At 41.8% G+C, this 16,105-nt stretch overlaps 1 long non-coding RNA gene across 1 annotated transcript; it reads left to right on the forward strand.

The window, feature by feature from the left end:
- The first annotated feature begins 2,190 nt into the window (after nucleotides 1-2,190).
- On the forward strand, nucleotides 2,191-3,098 carry LOC138371212 (uncharacterized). Its single transcript, XR_011230337.1, has 3 exons — nucleotides 2,191-2,382; nucleotides 2,524-2,652; nucleotides 3,028-3,098. It is a non-coding gene; the product is annotated as an uncharacterized lncRNA (long non-coding RNA).
- The last annotated feature ends 13,007 nt before the right edge of the window (nucleotides 3,099-16,105 follow it).

Genomic DNA, 16,105 nt, shown 5'->3' on the forward strand with positions numbered 1-16,105 from the left:
ATGTCCATTTCTATCTCAGATATGTCTTCTTTCTTTCTCTCCCTTTCTATTTCAGATATGAATTACAAAATTATTATACCCTAATTTACCCTAAACGCTTTAATGTAGGTAATTAAAAGATCATAAAAAAGTTTTTAGAAATGTTAATTATATACGTTCTAAGGTTGTATATAAAAGTTCTCAAAAAACCTTTTCTAAACGTAATTATAAACGTGCTGAAAACAATGAAATGTCGTTTTTAGGATGTTTTAAAAACATGAAAATGTTTGCTGGGAAGCCTCCAGATCTCTAGCCCCTGCTATTGCATTGCTCTTCAACAAGTCACTTGAACTCCAAACCTTTCCTGACATTCTAAAAAAAGCAAGAGTAACCCCTGTCCACAAATGTGGTGATCTCACAGATGTTAACAACTACAGACCTATATCAATCCTGCCTAACTTGTCAAAAATATTCGAAAAACTAATCTACAAGCAGCTTTACTCTTTTCTAGCCAAACACAATATACTTAGCTCTTGTCAATATGGCTTCAGACCCAAAAAAAGCACTAACGATGCACTTATTAGTATGATTAACTTAATTCACGCAGCTCTTGATAAAAAGGAGTTTCCTGTTGGGTTATTTGTGGACCTGCGTAAGGCTTTTGACACTGTCAACCATCAAAACCTTCTTCTTAAATTACATCATTATGGAGTCAGAGGACACTCCCTGCAATACCTCAAATCTTATCTTACTGACAGGCTCCAGTATGTTTCTGTGAATAATACAATTTCTCCCACCCTACCCATCAACATTGGTGTTCCTCAGGGCAGCATACTTGGCCCTCTCCTCTTTCTCATCTACATTAATGACCTTCCAAATGCCTCCCAACACCTCAAACCAATTCTATTTGCTGACGACACAACCTTCATTTACTCCAGTCCTGACCCCCTTGCTCTAAATGCCACAGTAAATACTGAGCTAGAGAAAGTCCATCTTTGGCTAACTGCCAACAAACTCACCCTTAACATTGACAAAACGTTTTATATTCTGTTTGGCAATAAATCCTCTAATCAGATAAATCTCAAAATAAACAATACCCAAATTTGTAACAAATTAGATGGCAAATTCCTTGGCGTTCTCATCGATCACAAGCTGAATTTCCAGGGTCACATTCTAAATATATCAAAAAAAGTTTCAAAAACTGTTGGCATTCTTTCTAAGATCAGATATTATGTACCCCGCCCTGCCCTGGTTACTCTCTATTACTCCCTCATCTATCCATACCTCAACTATGGTATTTGTGCTTGGGGTTCTACTACCCAAAATCATTTACGTCCTCTCATTACCCAACACAAAGCTGCTATTAGGACAATAACCAACTCTGGCCCCAGACATCACTCGGTACCCTTACTCAAATCTCTGAATATGTTAGATATTAAGTCACTGCACATTCTCTCTTGTGTATTATACATATATAAAACGCTGAACTGTAATGCCAATCCTGACCTCAAAAGCTTTATTGAAGGTTGTAACAGAACCCATGAGCACCACACCAGAAATAAATACAGTTTTGATATTCCTAGAGTACGACTTAATCAAACTAGAAATGCTCTACAAATCAAGGGACCCAGAATGTGGAATGACCTTCCCAACCATGTTAAAGACTGTACCTCTCTCAACCAGTTTAAGATAAAAACTAAACACTACCTAATAAATTCCCTGTAATCTACCTCACTCCTTTATTGTCAACCCATGTCTGTTATTTTACTATTATTATTTTTTTTAATCAACACTGTTTGTCAACCTATTGTATTTGTGCTGCTTTTTCAGTCATGTTCCCCCTTTTTTTTATCTTTATTTGTATTTGTTTTCAACACTTTTTATTCTTTATGCTCAATTAGTATTAAGTTCTAGATATTAATGTTTTTCTTGCCCGAAACGCATTGCGTAATAGTGGCTTTAGGCATTGTATGTACTAGCTCTATCTAAATATCAATCCATTAATGTAACATCACTTGTATGTATGTACCTTACCTGAATAAACATATTTATATTTATTTATTTATTTTATTTGTAAAGAAGGAGCGTAAAGCCACACTGAGGCAAAACAAGAGTTCTCTTGAGTGAAGAGAGAGGGCAGCCTCCCGCCCCACAACACACTACCTCGCCTCACTCCCTCACACTCCCAGGCACCCACACCTCCTGTGGCACCTGCCACACCTCTGTGGCAGGTGCCACTCCTCCTGCTGCACCTGCCACACCACCTGCGGCACCTGCCACACCACCTGCGGCACCTGCCACACCACCTGCGGCACCTGCCACTCAAGATCTTAGACCTGCAACTCAAGACGATCTCCCTCTTGATGTTGCAAGATGTTGCATATTTCAGACCAATTATATTAGGTTAGTATGTATTATTTTTTATATCTTGATACTACATCATAAATAATTGTAAATATAAAGCTGCTGTCTTTTTTTTTATTTTTTTTATTTATTTTTTTATTTTTTTTTTTAATAATTTTTTTTTTTTTTTTTTTTTATCAGGCGATCTTCATGGAACTTACACACCTTACTGAAGGAATGCCAATCTACAAGGGTGGTAATTTTGATTGAAATTGGTCGTTCATCAACCTCAGCCAAAGGTGGCTGAACTTTGACCTTGATTTTTTACAGGTAACTAATTTGCAACTATATGGTTGAATAACTTTTTTATTTATTATTCAATTTACATGGAACTTGCACATTATATGTAGAGTCTGTGCCTCTAAAAACCCAAGTTATATTTTTCCCCTAAGATCATTTATTGATTTTATATATATTTATAAACATCATTTTGTTGCATAATTTTTTGGGTGAACTTTGAAAATTTGTATTATTGCACTAAATAGGTTTGGGATAATAATGCCACTAGACAACCTTTATTATATAGTATTGTGATAGCTGAGTATCATAGAAATAATTTCAGTTGATATTTGTATTTGTTATATCAACTTTAAAACATGTAAAAAAATGGTTAAAAAAAGTTTTTTTTTCTCCCTCTCTATTTAGGCTGCGATGCTGAAACTTGGACCACTTGCAGCCCTCTTCAAGTGTAACACGTCAATAAATTTTCATTGCACTAGAACAACTTTTATGAACCCTACCTTAACCCAGTTTTATCCAGTGCTCCCACATGTCCCTTAGGCTTGTATTTTAACTTATTTATGTTACTTGGTCTATAATTGTCACGCTATCACGGAATAAATCCACATATTGACTTAGATATCTTTGAAGTTACACAGTTTTTACACATTATCACTCCCAGTGAATTAACTTAATTAACCCCCTGTCAACTAGTGGGGCTAGGTTTCCTAAGTCTCCTTGTTTCATTTTCTGACTTAATTTTTAACTTACTCTTCACTAGTTATTTACTGAAATTATTTAATTGAGTGCATTAATAGTTCTTCAGGTCTTATTAATTATACAGTCATAACTGAACTATTTATAGTTAATAATCATTAGCTTAAATTTGCCTATGCTTATTATTCAACTTTTCCTTGATTCCATTTATTACCTAGGTTGCCTAGCCTCGCCATGCTCCCTTACTCCATTGTACCCCTGGCTTTGCCTGCATCTCAAATTGCAAATTGTTACTTACAGTGTACCTGAGAGTACTTGTAAGCAATCTACCTCATTTTTCATTTTTTGCTCAATTTGTTTTTGTATTGCTTAGTCTTGTTTATATTTTTGTTTTGTATGTCTATATCTTGTGTTTTGTATAGTCCATGTTTATATGTTTTTTCTTTAATCTCATTTATTACCTAGGTTGCCTAGCCTAGCCATACTCCCTTACTCCATTGTACCCCTGTAAGCCCCTTTTGTGTTTGTTTTGCACAGTATTGTGTACATTTTTTCCCTATTTTATAGCTTACTTCTACCTTGTAATTTGCCTTTCTTTCCTTGTATTTCCTGCAATCAGCTTTTTTTATGCAGACAAGTATAGACCCAGAACTTAACCTCTTATCCACTATCTATGACAATAATCACTTTAATGATCTAAATTGCAGATATTTTGCAGCACATGATGTAAACAATGTATTAACTCATAATCACAATATCTCTGTAATCAATTTGAACGTTAGATCCCTAGGTAAACACTTCGATGATGTTAGTGCCTTGATTGAAGCTATTGACAACAAATTCTCTTTTATTATACTTACTGAAACATGGTTGAAAGAGGATACTACTCAACTCTTTAACATGCCTAACTACTCAGCAATTCACAACTGTCGTCAACTTCAGAGAGGTGGTGGCACTGCTCTTTACTACCACCAAGAACTAACATGCTTAAAAGAAATTAGAACTAGAGACTGCTATGGGGAGTATATCTTCGCCAGCTTCAGAGTCAAGGGTGCCGAGTCTGTCCTGTCTGTGGGTGCAGTCTATAGAATTCCCAACACTGATGTGTCTGAATTCAACTCAAACCTTAGAAATCTAATACTTGATAACAGACTGAACAAAAACCACCTAATTATCGCAGGGGACTTTAATATTGACCTCTGCGAGCCAGAACACCCTACTGCTGTTAGCTTCCTCAACTGTATGAATTCCTGCTTCCTCATACCCTTAATCACTAGACCTACTAGAATCACTGATAGCACTGCCACGACTCTAGATCACATCTGGACCAACATAACCTCTCCGCTTACTTCAGGTATAATCACCGATAGCACTACAGACCATTACCCCACATTTCTCTTAACTAACATTATCAAACCACCTCTAGAAACAAGGGAGTTAAGCTTTAGGCTGCACAATGAAACTGCTATAAACAATTTTATAACTGCTGCTGATAATGTCAACTGGGAGTCCGAGTTAGGTAACATAGGGGACATCAACCTAGCAGTGCAATCTTTTCTACAAACAACTCTTAGCCTTTATAACACCCACTGTCCTAGGCTTACAAAACAAGTCACAAGCAAAAGGCTTAACAATCCTTGGCTTACAAAGGGAATACTGAATTCCATTAACAAAAAACACGACCTTGAGAAGAAGTATAGGTTAGGAATTGTCTCCAAAGAATTCTCAAAGAATTACTCATTATTGCTATCTAAGATAATTAGACGAGCCAAAACTAAATACTACGAAGATAAATTTACCCAAATAAAAAGCAACATTAAACAAACTTGGAGCACAATTTCACAAATATTGGGATCAAAGAAATCTTTAAATAACAAACCGACTCTCCTGTCTAATAACGATGGTCAGCTTTCAGCCTCTGATTCTGCTATTGAGTTCAATAGGTTCTTCTCTTCCATTGGTTCATCCCTTGCAAATGATATTCCATCTTCCAGTACTGACATTAAGGACTATCTTACAGGTAACTATCCACAGTCTCTGTACCTAAAGCCTATTAACTCCACTGACGTCAATGAGATAATCCTTTCCCTTAAAACCAAGTCTGGTGCCCTTGAGGAGATACCAACTTTAATTTACAAAAAAACCTCCAGATCTTTAGCCCCTGCTATTGCTTTGCTCTTCAACAAGTCACTTGAACTCCAAACCTTTCCAGATATTCTAAAAAAAGCGAGAGTAACGTCTGTCCACAAATGTGGTGATCCCACAGATGTTAACAACTACAGACCTATATCAATCCTGCCAAACTTGTCAAAAAATTTTGAAAAACTAATATATAAGCAGCTTTACTCATATCTAGCCAAACTCAATATACTTAGCCCTTGCCAATATGGCTTCAGACCCAAAAAAAGCACTAACGATGCACTTATTAGTATGCTTAACTCGATTCATACAGCTCTTGATAAAAATGAGTTCCCTGTTGGGTTATTTGTGGACCTGCGTAAAGCTTTTGATACTGTCAACCACCATAACCTTCTTCTTAAATTACATCATTATGGAGTCAGAGGACACTCCCTACAATACCTCGAGTCCTACCTTACTGACAGGCTCCAATATGTTTCTGTGAATAATACAATTTCTCCCACCCTACCCATCAACATTGGTGTTCCTCAGGGCAGCATACTTGGCCCTCTCCTCTTTCTCATCTACATTAATGACCTTCCAAATGCCTCCCAACACCTCAAACCAATTCTATTTGCTGACGACACAACCTTCATTTACTCCAGTCCTGACCCTCTTGCTCTAAATGCCACAGTAAATACTGAGCTAAATAAAGTCCATCTTTGGCTAACTGCCAACAAACTCACCCTTAACATTGACAAAACTTTCTATATTCTGTTTGGCAATAAATCCTCTAGTCAAATAAATCTCAAAATAAACAATACCCAAATTTGTAACAAATTAGATGGCAAATTCCTTGGCATTCTCATTGACCACAAGCTGAATTTCCAGGGACACATTCTAAATATATCAAAAAAAGTTTAAAAAACTGTGGGCATTCTTTCTAAGATCAGATATTATGTACCACGCCCTGCCCTGGTGACTCTCTATTACTCCCTTATCTATCCTTATCTCAACTATGGTATTTGTGCTTGGGGTTCTACTACCCAAAATCACTTACGTCCTCTAATTACCCAACACAAAGCTGCTATTAGAACAGTATCCAACTCTGGCCCCAGACATCACTCGGTACCCCTACTCAAATCTCTGAATATGTTAGATATTAAGTCACTGCACATTCTCTCATGTGTATTATACATATATAAAACGCTAAACTATAATGCCAATCCTGATCTCAAAAGCTTCATAGAAGGTTGTAACAGAACCCATGAGCACCACACCAGAAATAAATACAGTTTTGATATTCCTAGAGTACGACTTAATCAAACTAGAAATGCTCTGCAAATCAAGGGGCCCAGAATGTGGAATGACCTTCCCAACCATGTTAAAGACTGTACCTCTCTCAACCAGTTTAAGATAAAAACTAAACACTACCTAATAAATTCCCTGTAATCTACCTCACTCCTCTATTGTCAACCCATGTCTGTTATTTTCTTTTTTTTAATCAACACTGTTTGTCAACCTATTGTATTTGTGCTGCTTTTTCAGTCATGTTCCCCCTTTTTTTATATCTTTATTTGTATTTGTTCTCAACACTTTTTATTCTTTATGCTCAATTAGTATTAAGTTCTAGATATTAATGTTTTTCTTGCCCGAATCGCATTGCGTAATAGTGGCTTTAGGCATTGTATGTACTAGCTCTATCTATATATCAATCCATTAATGTAACATCACTTGTATGTATATACCTTACCTGAATAAACATCTGAATCTGAATCTGAATTGTGGGGTTCAGTCCCTGAGCCCATTATGTGCCTCTGTAACCCTTTCCACTACCGCCCACAAGATGGGTATGGGGTGCATAATAAATGAACTAAACTAAAACTTCTTTATTGACAGCAGAGGAGCGTTAGAGTCTTTAAATAGCAGACGCCCAGTATATCAGAATATTGTGATAGAGTGTAGAGAGAATGTTAAGAGACTAGAAAAACTGGGTATAAAGTAAGATTCATGTGGATCCCTTCACATGTGGGAATACTGTTGAATGAGGTAGTTGATGACATAGCGAAGAGAGCCACTGAAAAAACTCTTGTTGATGTTGTATGTCAGTTAACCTTGAAACAAATAAAAACAAGACTCAAGGTGATTCAGGAGGGTGAAGAAATGATAAAGAGAATGGCAATGGTGGACAGTAGTAACACACTTAAGAATTATTCAATAATAAATACAAATTTGTCCTTCACTTATGGTAAAGGAAAGTCTACTTGGAAGGATTCAATTTACATGAGATTATGATTAGGATATAAATATATCTGGCAATACGGTGTTGATGTCAGTGAAAAAGATAAGGAGTGTAAATTATGCAGTATGCCGTACGCCCACACCTTAGAACATTATGTATTAGAGTGTCAACTTATTGAAAAATATAGAAATAAGGAAATAAATAGTGTACCACATCAAATTGTTTGGATGTGTGATAATGGTATAATAGACAGTATACTTAGGAGCTACAAGAATTTTGCCCCAAGAATGTAACAATTATATGCTGTACTTGCTGTATGCAATGTTAAATGGGGTTCTTGTACTGTTATATGTCTATTTGTACTCACTGAATTTGTGCGCCCCTTGAGGGACTTGAAGTAGAGGGGGGTAGAAATAGCCTAAGCTACTCTATCCCTTTGAGATGTATTTATTGCTTATCTCAATAAACATACTTGAACTTGAATTATGAAAGATATTACAGAATTAGGAGGAATTATCAATCATGGTTAAGCACTTATGTTAAAATTAACGTCAATTGAGAACAGAGAATAAGTCTTGTATGTTACCTAAGAAGCATTTGACTTCAGTAAGATTTGTATATATGAAAAAGTATTTCGTCATTGGAAAATAAGTACCCAGTCTAGTTTCCTAAATCATGTAATTAGTGAAATACAAGTGCTACTGAATATTGTAATTAATCTGGCTCTTGTATCTAGATAAATCCCAATTGTTTTGGAATAATAAAGTCACCTTCAGTGACAAATACTGGATTTTAGTTAATAATCATTTTCAAAGATTAATCTGGCAACTAGCCTGGGTCAGCCTGTGAGAGGTCAGTGTGGAGAGGTTAGTTAGTGTGTGTTGGAAGCTTCCTGGGGGTCAACATCTCTCAGAGAGTAAGGCTGAACAACGAGCCTGGGTCAGCCTGTGAGAGGTCAGTGTGGAGAGGTTAGTTAGTGTGTGTTGAAGGCTTCCTGGGGGTCAACATCTCTCAGAGGGTAAGACTGAACAACTAGCCTGGGTCAGCCTGTGAGAGGTCAGTGTGGAGAGGTTAGTTAGTGTGTGATGGAGGCTTCCTGGGGGTCAACATCTCTCAGAGAGTAAGGCTGAACAACTGGCCTGTCTGTGGTGTTTAAGGTATCTGTCTCTGAAGTTTTAGTACAGTGTAGAGTCCACATCATTTTTGTATTCAGTATTCAGTTTAGGAAGTGTTCAGATAGAACGTTTGAAACTTACCATTATTTTCAGTGTTAATCTTTGCTGTAATAAATCTGTTATAGAATTTGTGGTGTTTAGTGGAATTTCCCCAACGATAATTTTTCATTGTTGTTGATCTTAAGTCCCCGTGTTTGAAACTTGGGTTCCCCCTGTAAGCCTGCAGCTGCTTTAGATTCAGCTACTTACAACAAAAGTTCCAAAGTAACACGGGCTATGGTGAGCCCGTAGTGGACTTACCTGGCACAGGAGCGGGGCTATAACTGCCCTGTAAGCCAGCAAGCATTTATTTAATACCAAAGATAGTCCCTTTATACTTAGATTTAATTCCCACACTAACGTCGAAATCTTATCCCATCCTTTTCCGATAACTGGGGATCCATTTTCGGGGTTTATGCCTAGTTGAGGGTATCCTGCTCCACCGTCAATTGAGGAAACTAATCAGTGGGTAGCAGGTGGTGGCGGAGAACTTCAGAGTTGCAGTATAACATAGAAGGGTACAGTATCCTCCAGCCGTGACATCTAAACTGTCAAATGTTTAGATCTTGACGAGGTGAACTATTATAGGCTACACAGCACATACTCTGGTTCCTGTATATAGTTTTACTTAGTAACGACCAGCATTTAACCAGGAAAGTGAGGGTTAAAGGCTAGCCCCCCTTACACCAGTAGAACAGTCCAGGGTCCCGGTAGTACAGTCCAGGGTCCCGGTAGTACAGTCCAGGGTCCTGATAGTACAGTCCAGGGTCCCGGTAGTAGAGTCCAGGGTCCCGGTAGTAGAGTCCATCACAAGTCAACAATTTGGACGATGTCAATCCGGACACTTTCTTCAAAAGGTCAGATGTAATACGAACGAGGAGCAAAGGGTTCAAGCTCAACAAGCCACAATGTAGGACAGAAAACAGGAGAGGCTTCTTCACCCGTATGGTTGTAAACCCGTGGAACAGCCTACCCGCCAAGGAGTAGGTAAGGTAAACACCAAAACTCTACTGGGTTTTAAAATACAGATAGAAAAGATCATCCAGGCAAATGGGTAGGACCTTTGACAAGCCGCCAACTTCCTGTCCTCGTTGAGGCCACCAGTATTAGTGGCTCTCAGGTTAAACTGCTATTAAACATTGTTTTGTGCGCGATGGTAAAATAATAGCTAGGAAGACTGACTCTGGAAAAACTTATGTCATAACCACTGAAGCACACCTCACTTCTTTCCTGGATGACTGTGTGTTACGAACCCGGATCCAGCGTCCGTGCCTGGAGCAGTGACAAACACGCCATCTGTGGGTCAGCTCCCGAAACCCCCGCCAAACGAACGACGACACCTAGTGAGGACAGCGTGTACTGGCCTCGAGGACCAGTTTCCAGTCTGGTTCAGCGCTCAACACCGCCGCTCCTGACCTCTGGTGAGGTGGTGCTCCGACGACAGCGCCATCTAGGGAGTGGATATGTCGGGCGTTTGTATCTGAGCCGGTGAGTGTGGTGTATTAGTGTCCCAGTTATTGATGACGTGTCTGCTTACAGAGCCGACCTGGGACCACTGTGTTGAAGGTGAAGTCAGTCTACCCGAGGCAGCCAGTCTCCATACAGTGAAGTTTGCTGCAGCTGTCGTGACGTCGTCCCCCCGGAAGAACACTGTGGTGTGTTAAGCCTGCCAGTGGAGTGGCAGTGGAAGGATTTACCCGGGACCGACGGTTGGAGACGATAATCCACTGGGGTATTGAGGACAGGAGGGTGATTGGTGATATCACACGAGACTCCTGTCTAGGGCGTACCCCTTATATCGTTCGTGGAGTGGTCGTACCAGCCTTGGTGGCTCAGTACCTGCCAGCAGACCTGCTGGACGTGTGGTTGACGGCCTCCACGACGGTGCCCCCAGTGGACCTGTGTTGTGGCTGACCTGTGGCCAGGGTAGACTCGGCGTTCTCAGAGGACACGTCTTGAGGCCACGAAGAAAGCACCGCGGACTCAGCACCTAGCTTCGAGGATCCATAGTCTCCAGCAGAAGACTACAGTGTTGATCCCCTTTGTAAAGTGTTAATACCCCTCCCCCTTGTGTACGTTTTACTTTATATATTTAAATGGTGATGGTTATATTATATTATATTAAGTTCTTACCTTTCTTTCCCTACTCCCTTTAAGTTACTTGCGTCACGGATCGCATCCCTTGATAGCCTCTACTGGCTTGGGGCCGGATATATATCTTCCTCTAACTACATCAGAGTAAGAACCCCGTTGCGTCCCGAGAGGGCCGTAACATAATTGGCATCCCCAGCGGGATCCGTCCCCTTGTTAAGTATGATTGACAGGGGTGGTGAAGTGGCGTAATCCCTGTATATAATTCCCCCTGTGTGTGACGATTGTGACGTTATACGTCCTGTGCGGTGCTCAGAGTGACTAAGTGCGATATTGTGCAGTGCGGTGCTCGCTGTGATTAAGCGATTAAGTGCAATATTGAGTAGTGCGGTGCTCAGTGATTCAGTGCAATATTGTAGAGCGAAGTGTTCGCTTGGACTCAGTGCAATATTGGGTAGTGTGGTGCCCGAAGTGATTACGTGCAATATTGGCAAGTGCAGTGTTTGGTGCGATAAAGTGCAGTATTGGCGTAGAACAGTGCTCGGTGTGTTAAGTGCTAACGTGTAAGCAGTGTGTTAAGTGCAAAGTGTTCCATCGGTGACAATGGCAGACAAAGCTACCATCGATGATCTGGACGATGTTCAGGCTTTTCTGAACAGAGTGGACTGTCTTGCCAGATTAAAATATCTGAGCAAACCGGAGCTTGTACTAGTGAGCGCCTACCTGGAGATCAAGATCCGTGCCAGTGATTCCCGTGTGGAGATCTTGTCCAAGGTTCACCGGCACCTGAAGGCAGAAGAGAAACAGGAAGGCGAGACTCCTAGTACAAGGGAAGGTGAGGAAATAGCTTCCACAGAAAAGGAAGATAAGGGCAGTGACATTGACAGTGATGCAGGTGAGCTTAATATCAGCTTCCTAACAGTCAAAATGCGTGCCCTAGAGATCAATCGCGAGATAGAGTGGAAGAAGATTGAATTAGAACGAGAATTAAAAGATAAAGAATTGGCGATGAGACGTTTAGAATTAGAAGAAAGGAAAGAAGAGCGAGAGAGAGAAAGAGAAAGAGAACAGCAAGAGAGAGAAAGAGAACAGCGAGAGAGAGAAGAAAAAGAAAGACAGAGACAACATGAATTAGAAGTATTACGATTAGGCGCTGGACAGAGACAAACTGGAGTAAGCGGTTTCGATCCGGTAAGGAATATCAAGATGGTCCCCAAATTCAACGAGAGAGAAGTTTCGAAGTTCTTCGCAGCCTTCGAGAAAGTCGCTGCCTCTTTGGAGTGGCCAAGGGAGAATTGGGCCATCATGATACAGTCAGTCTTGACTGGGAAGGCCCAAATCGCCTACTCTACGTTATCCCTTGACGACTCCGGCGATTACGATATGGTGAAGAAAGTGGTGCTCATGGCGTACCAATTGGTACCGGAGGCATATAGGCAAAAGTTCAGAAACCTGAAGAAGACCTCAGAGCACACTTTCACCGAATTCGCCACCATCAAGGAGCGACTTTTTCAAGAATGGTGTGCCTCTCGGAAAGTGGAGACCAGGGAAGACCTCGAGCAGCTGATTTTACTCGAGGACTTCAAAGATTGTTTATCTGGAGACCTCAAGACGTACTTAGAGGAACAGCAGGTAGAGACCTTGAGTGCAGCAGCCACCATGGCTGAAGAGTACATCCTGACTCATAGGCCGTCTGCTAAGTACGTCCCAAGGAATTACCAGCGCCGGTTTGACAGACCTCATGATGAAGAAGAAAGACCCGTCCCACAAAGTGCTAAGAAGACGCCCCCAAGTAGCCCCCGAAGAACAAGTCCCAGTAGTCCGAAACACCGTAGTCCAAGGAGGAATATGGTGTGCTGGACTTGTGGGCAGAAAGGGCACATAGCTGCTAGGTGCCGAGGCAGAAGAGGTGGCAGCGCACGAAGGGAGGTGATGTTGATGAGCTGTGTTACACAACCAGTAGGAAACCAGTCTACGACGACGCAGGAAGGACCAAGTTTGTTGGCCCCTCACACTTCAACCGGGTATGTAACGAGTGATCATACTGGTAGATCAATTGTAGTGCTCAGAGATAGTGGAGCAGCCCAGTCCCTGATCGTGAAGAGCTCGTTACCCGAGGGAGTAAGTGTGGATGGGAGACCAGAGGTGATCCTGGTTGGGTTTCCTAGGACGCAGTACATCGCCCCCTTAGTGCCAGTACATCTTGATTCGCCTTATTTCAGCGGCACATGTGAGTTGGCAGTAGTCGATACCCTCCCTGTGGCTGGGATTGACGTGGTACTAGCCAACGACTTGGTGACCGATTGGAGCACCAATCATCCCAAGGTTGCGGACGAGTCTACCAGAACAGCACGGTCTGAGGTAACAGGCAATGGTAATGTCCAGGTAAAGACAGACCCGGATGTTAACATATTTAATTTGTCCTCTCACCCGCAGATCGACAGTTATCTAGCAGTGTCTCCTGATTCTCTCGACAAGGAACATGAGATTAAGAAGGCAGAAGTACCTGAGCTAGAAGAGAGGCCTCGTGTGCAGACACCCACGGATACCAACGAGTCTGGAGCGAAGGCTGAGGTGTGCTTGCGGTATGGCAAGTTACAGCGTGTAGTGGACCAGCCAGAGATTCCCCAGACGTCAGAGGTATGTGAGGCATGTTCTAAAGGTCTAGTGCCCTCTTTGGTCCAAGCCAGGCTAGTGGATGGTGCCGGCTATGGACATGACAAGCTCAGGAAACTTATCCCTCGACTTACCAAATGTTTCCTATCGGTATTTTGTTTTGTTCTCCTATGTGCTCTCTGTGTTCTCAGTAAGGATCAGTGGACGACCCGAAGGATGATGGCTCCCGTGAACATCGAGAAGAGGTCCCAGGGATTGGAGATTTGTACTGCAGGTGTTGCAGTTGAAGAAGGGACCTGGAAGGTAATGGTTGATACAGGAGGTACGACATGTGATAAATTGAGTGACTGTTTCCGACAGGTTGACACCCCTCGCGTGATAGCTGAGCCTCAATGCAGCGTTATGCGGAACGTTGGTCGACCTGACGGTGGCAGAGTGAATGCCATCTGCGACGTACAAGCAGCCCTGTTGGGACTAGGTGTGAACCTAGTAGGGTATGCTGTAAGTATTGACTTACCCACTGTCGCGATCACTCTGAATTATCAGACCCCTGTATTCCAGGTTCCTGTCTCCCTGAAGGACCATCGGACCGGCACCAGAAATGCCGTCTGTGGTCAGCCATCATCGGTGCCACGACATAAGGAAGTGTCGAGTCACCCCAAATCGTGTCGAAACCAATCCTTACTCGAGAGGTGTGAGATGACGCCCCTGCTTGACATCGCAGTGGAGACGTGGAAGATTACGTCAGGCAGATCATTGCCTTCTATCTGCAAGTTCCCGTTGTGCCGGAAATGGCTAGTAGAAAAGTTCTGTGGACAAGACAGCCTCATCACTCCAGTTCATAGTATAAGTAAGTCCATTTGGAGTTGTGTCACCCTGCTAATTTGGTTTGTGTTTTTTATAGAACCCCAAACCAAATTCTTTTTGGTGGGGAGGTGTTACGAACCCGGATCCAGCGTCCGTGCCTGGAGCAGTGACAAACACGCCATCTGTGGGTCAGCTCCCGAAACCCCCGCCAAACGAACGACGACACCTAGTGAGGACAGCGTGTACTGGCCTCGAGGACCAGTTTCCAGTCTGGTTCAGCGCTCAACACCGCCGCTCCTGACCTCTGGTGAGGTGGTGCTCCGACGACAGCGCCATCTAGGGAGTGGATATGTCGGGCGTTTGTATCTGAGCCTGTGAGTGTGGTGTATTAGTGTCCCAGTTATTGATGACGTGTCTGCTTACAGAGCCGACCTGGGACCACTGTGTTGAAGGTGAAGTCAGTCTACCCGAGGCAGCCAGTCTTCATACAGTGAAGTTTGCTGCAGCTGTCGTGACGTCGTCCCCCCGGAAGAACACTGTGGTGTGTTAAGCCTGCCAGTGGAGTGGCAGTGGAAGGATTTACCCGGGACCGACGGTTGGAGACGATAATCCACTGGGGTATTGAGGACAGGAGGGTGATTGGTGATATCACACGAGACTCCTGTCTAGGGCGTACCCCTTATATCGTTCGTGGAGTGGTCGTACCAGCCTTGGTGGCTCAGTACCTGCCAGCAGACCTGCTGGACGTGTGGTTGACGGCCTCCACGACGGTGCCCCCAGTGGACCTGTGTTGTGGCTGACCTGTGGCCAGGGTAGACTCGGCGTTCTCAGAGGACACGTCTTGAGGCCACGAAGAAAGCACCGCGGACTCAGCACCTAGCTTCGAGGATCCATAGTCTCCAGCAGAAGACTACAGTGTTGATCCCCTTTGTAAAGTGTTAATACCCCTCCCCCTTGTGTACGTTTTACTTTTATATATTTAAATGGTGATGGTTATATTATATTAAGTTCTTACCTTTCTTTCCCTACTCCCTTTAAGTTACTTGCGTCACGGATCGCATCCCTTGATAGCCTCTACTGGCTTGGGGCCGGATATATATCTTCCTCTAACTACATCAGAGTAAGAACCCCGTTGCGTCCCGAGAGGGCCGTAACACTGTGGGATATCAGCTGAATAACCAGAACATAATTTGTAGTCTCACATACAACCAAAGTGTACTTAAGCTCTGCCTTTCCTTTCCAAAGGTGTTTATTTTTATTTTTATTTTAATTTTTACTTTATTTTTTGTTCGTCATCTTTGCCTGTTTTATACTCTTAATTATTTGTTCTTAGTTAATCCCCTTGTCACTAAACCTAGGGCTTTTTATTACCCTGTTAATTAACCATTACTAAGCTAATTATCTTCAAGATCATTTTTTTTATGATTATTATTTTTCTTATTATTTTTTATTTTACATTTATATTGTCAGTCTCTACTGATTTTTTGTGTTTTATTTTATGTAACTTCTGTGTCCTCCCTGGCTATCTATTGGATCTTTATTTTACTTCTAAATTGTTACTATTTTATTGTATCTGCTCTTATTCTTGTGCTTTGCTTTATCGTGTATCTTGTATCGTGATCCCTCTGCATCTCTATGCACACTGATATTGATCCTGATCAAAATCTTCTGTCTCATATCTACACCAACCAGCACATTG

Source organism: Procambarus clarkii, chromosome 35, assembly GCF_040958095.1.
Source record: "Procambarus clarkii isolate CNS0578487 chromosome 35, FALCON_Pclarkii_2.0, whole genome shotgun sequence".
Taxonomy (NCBI): domain Eukaryota; kingdom Metazoa; phylum Arthropoda; class Malacostraca; order Decapoda; family Cambaridae; genus Procambarus; species Procambarus clarkii.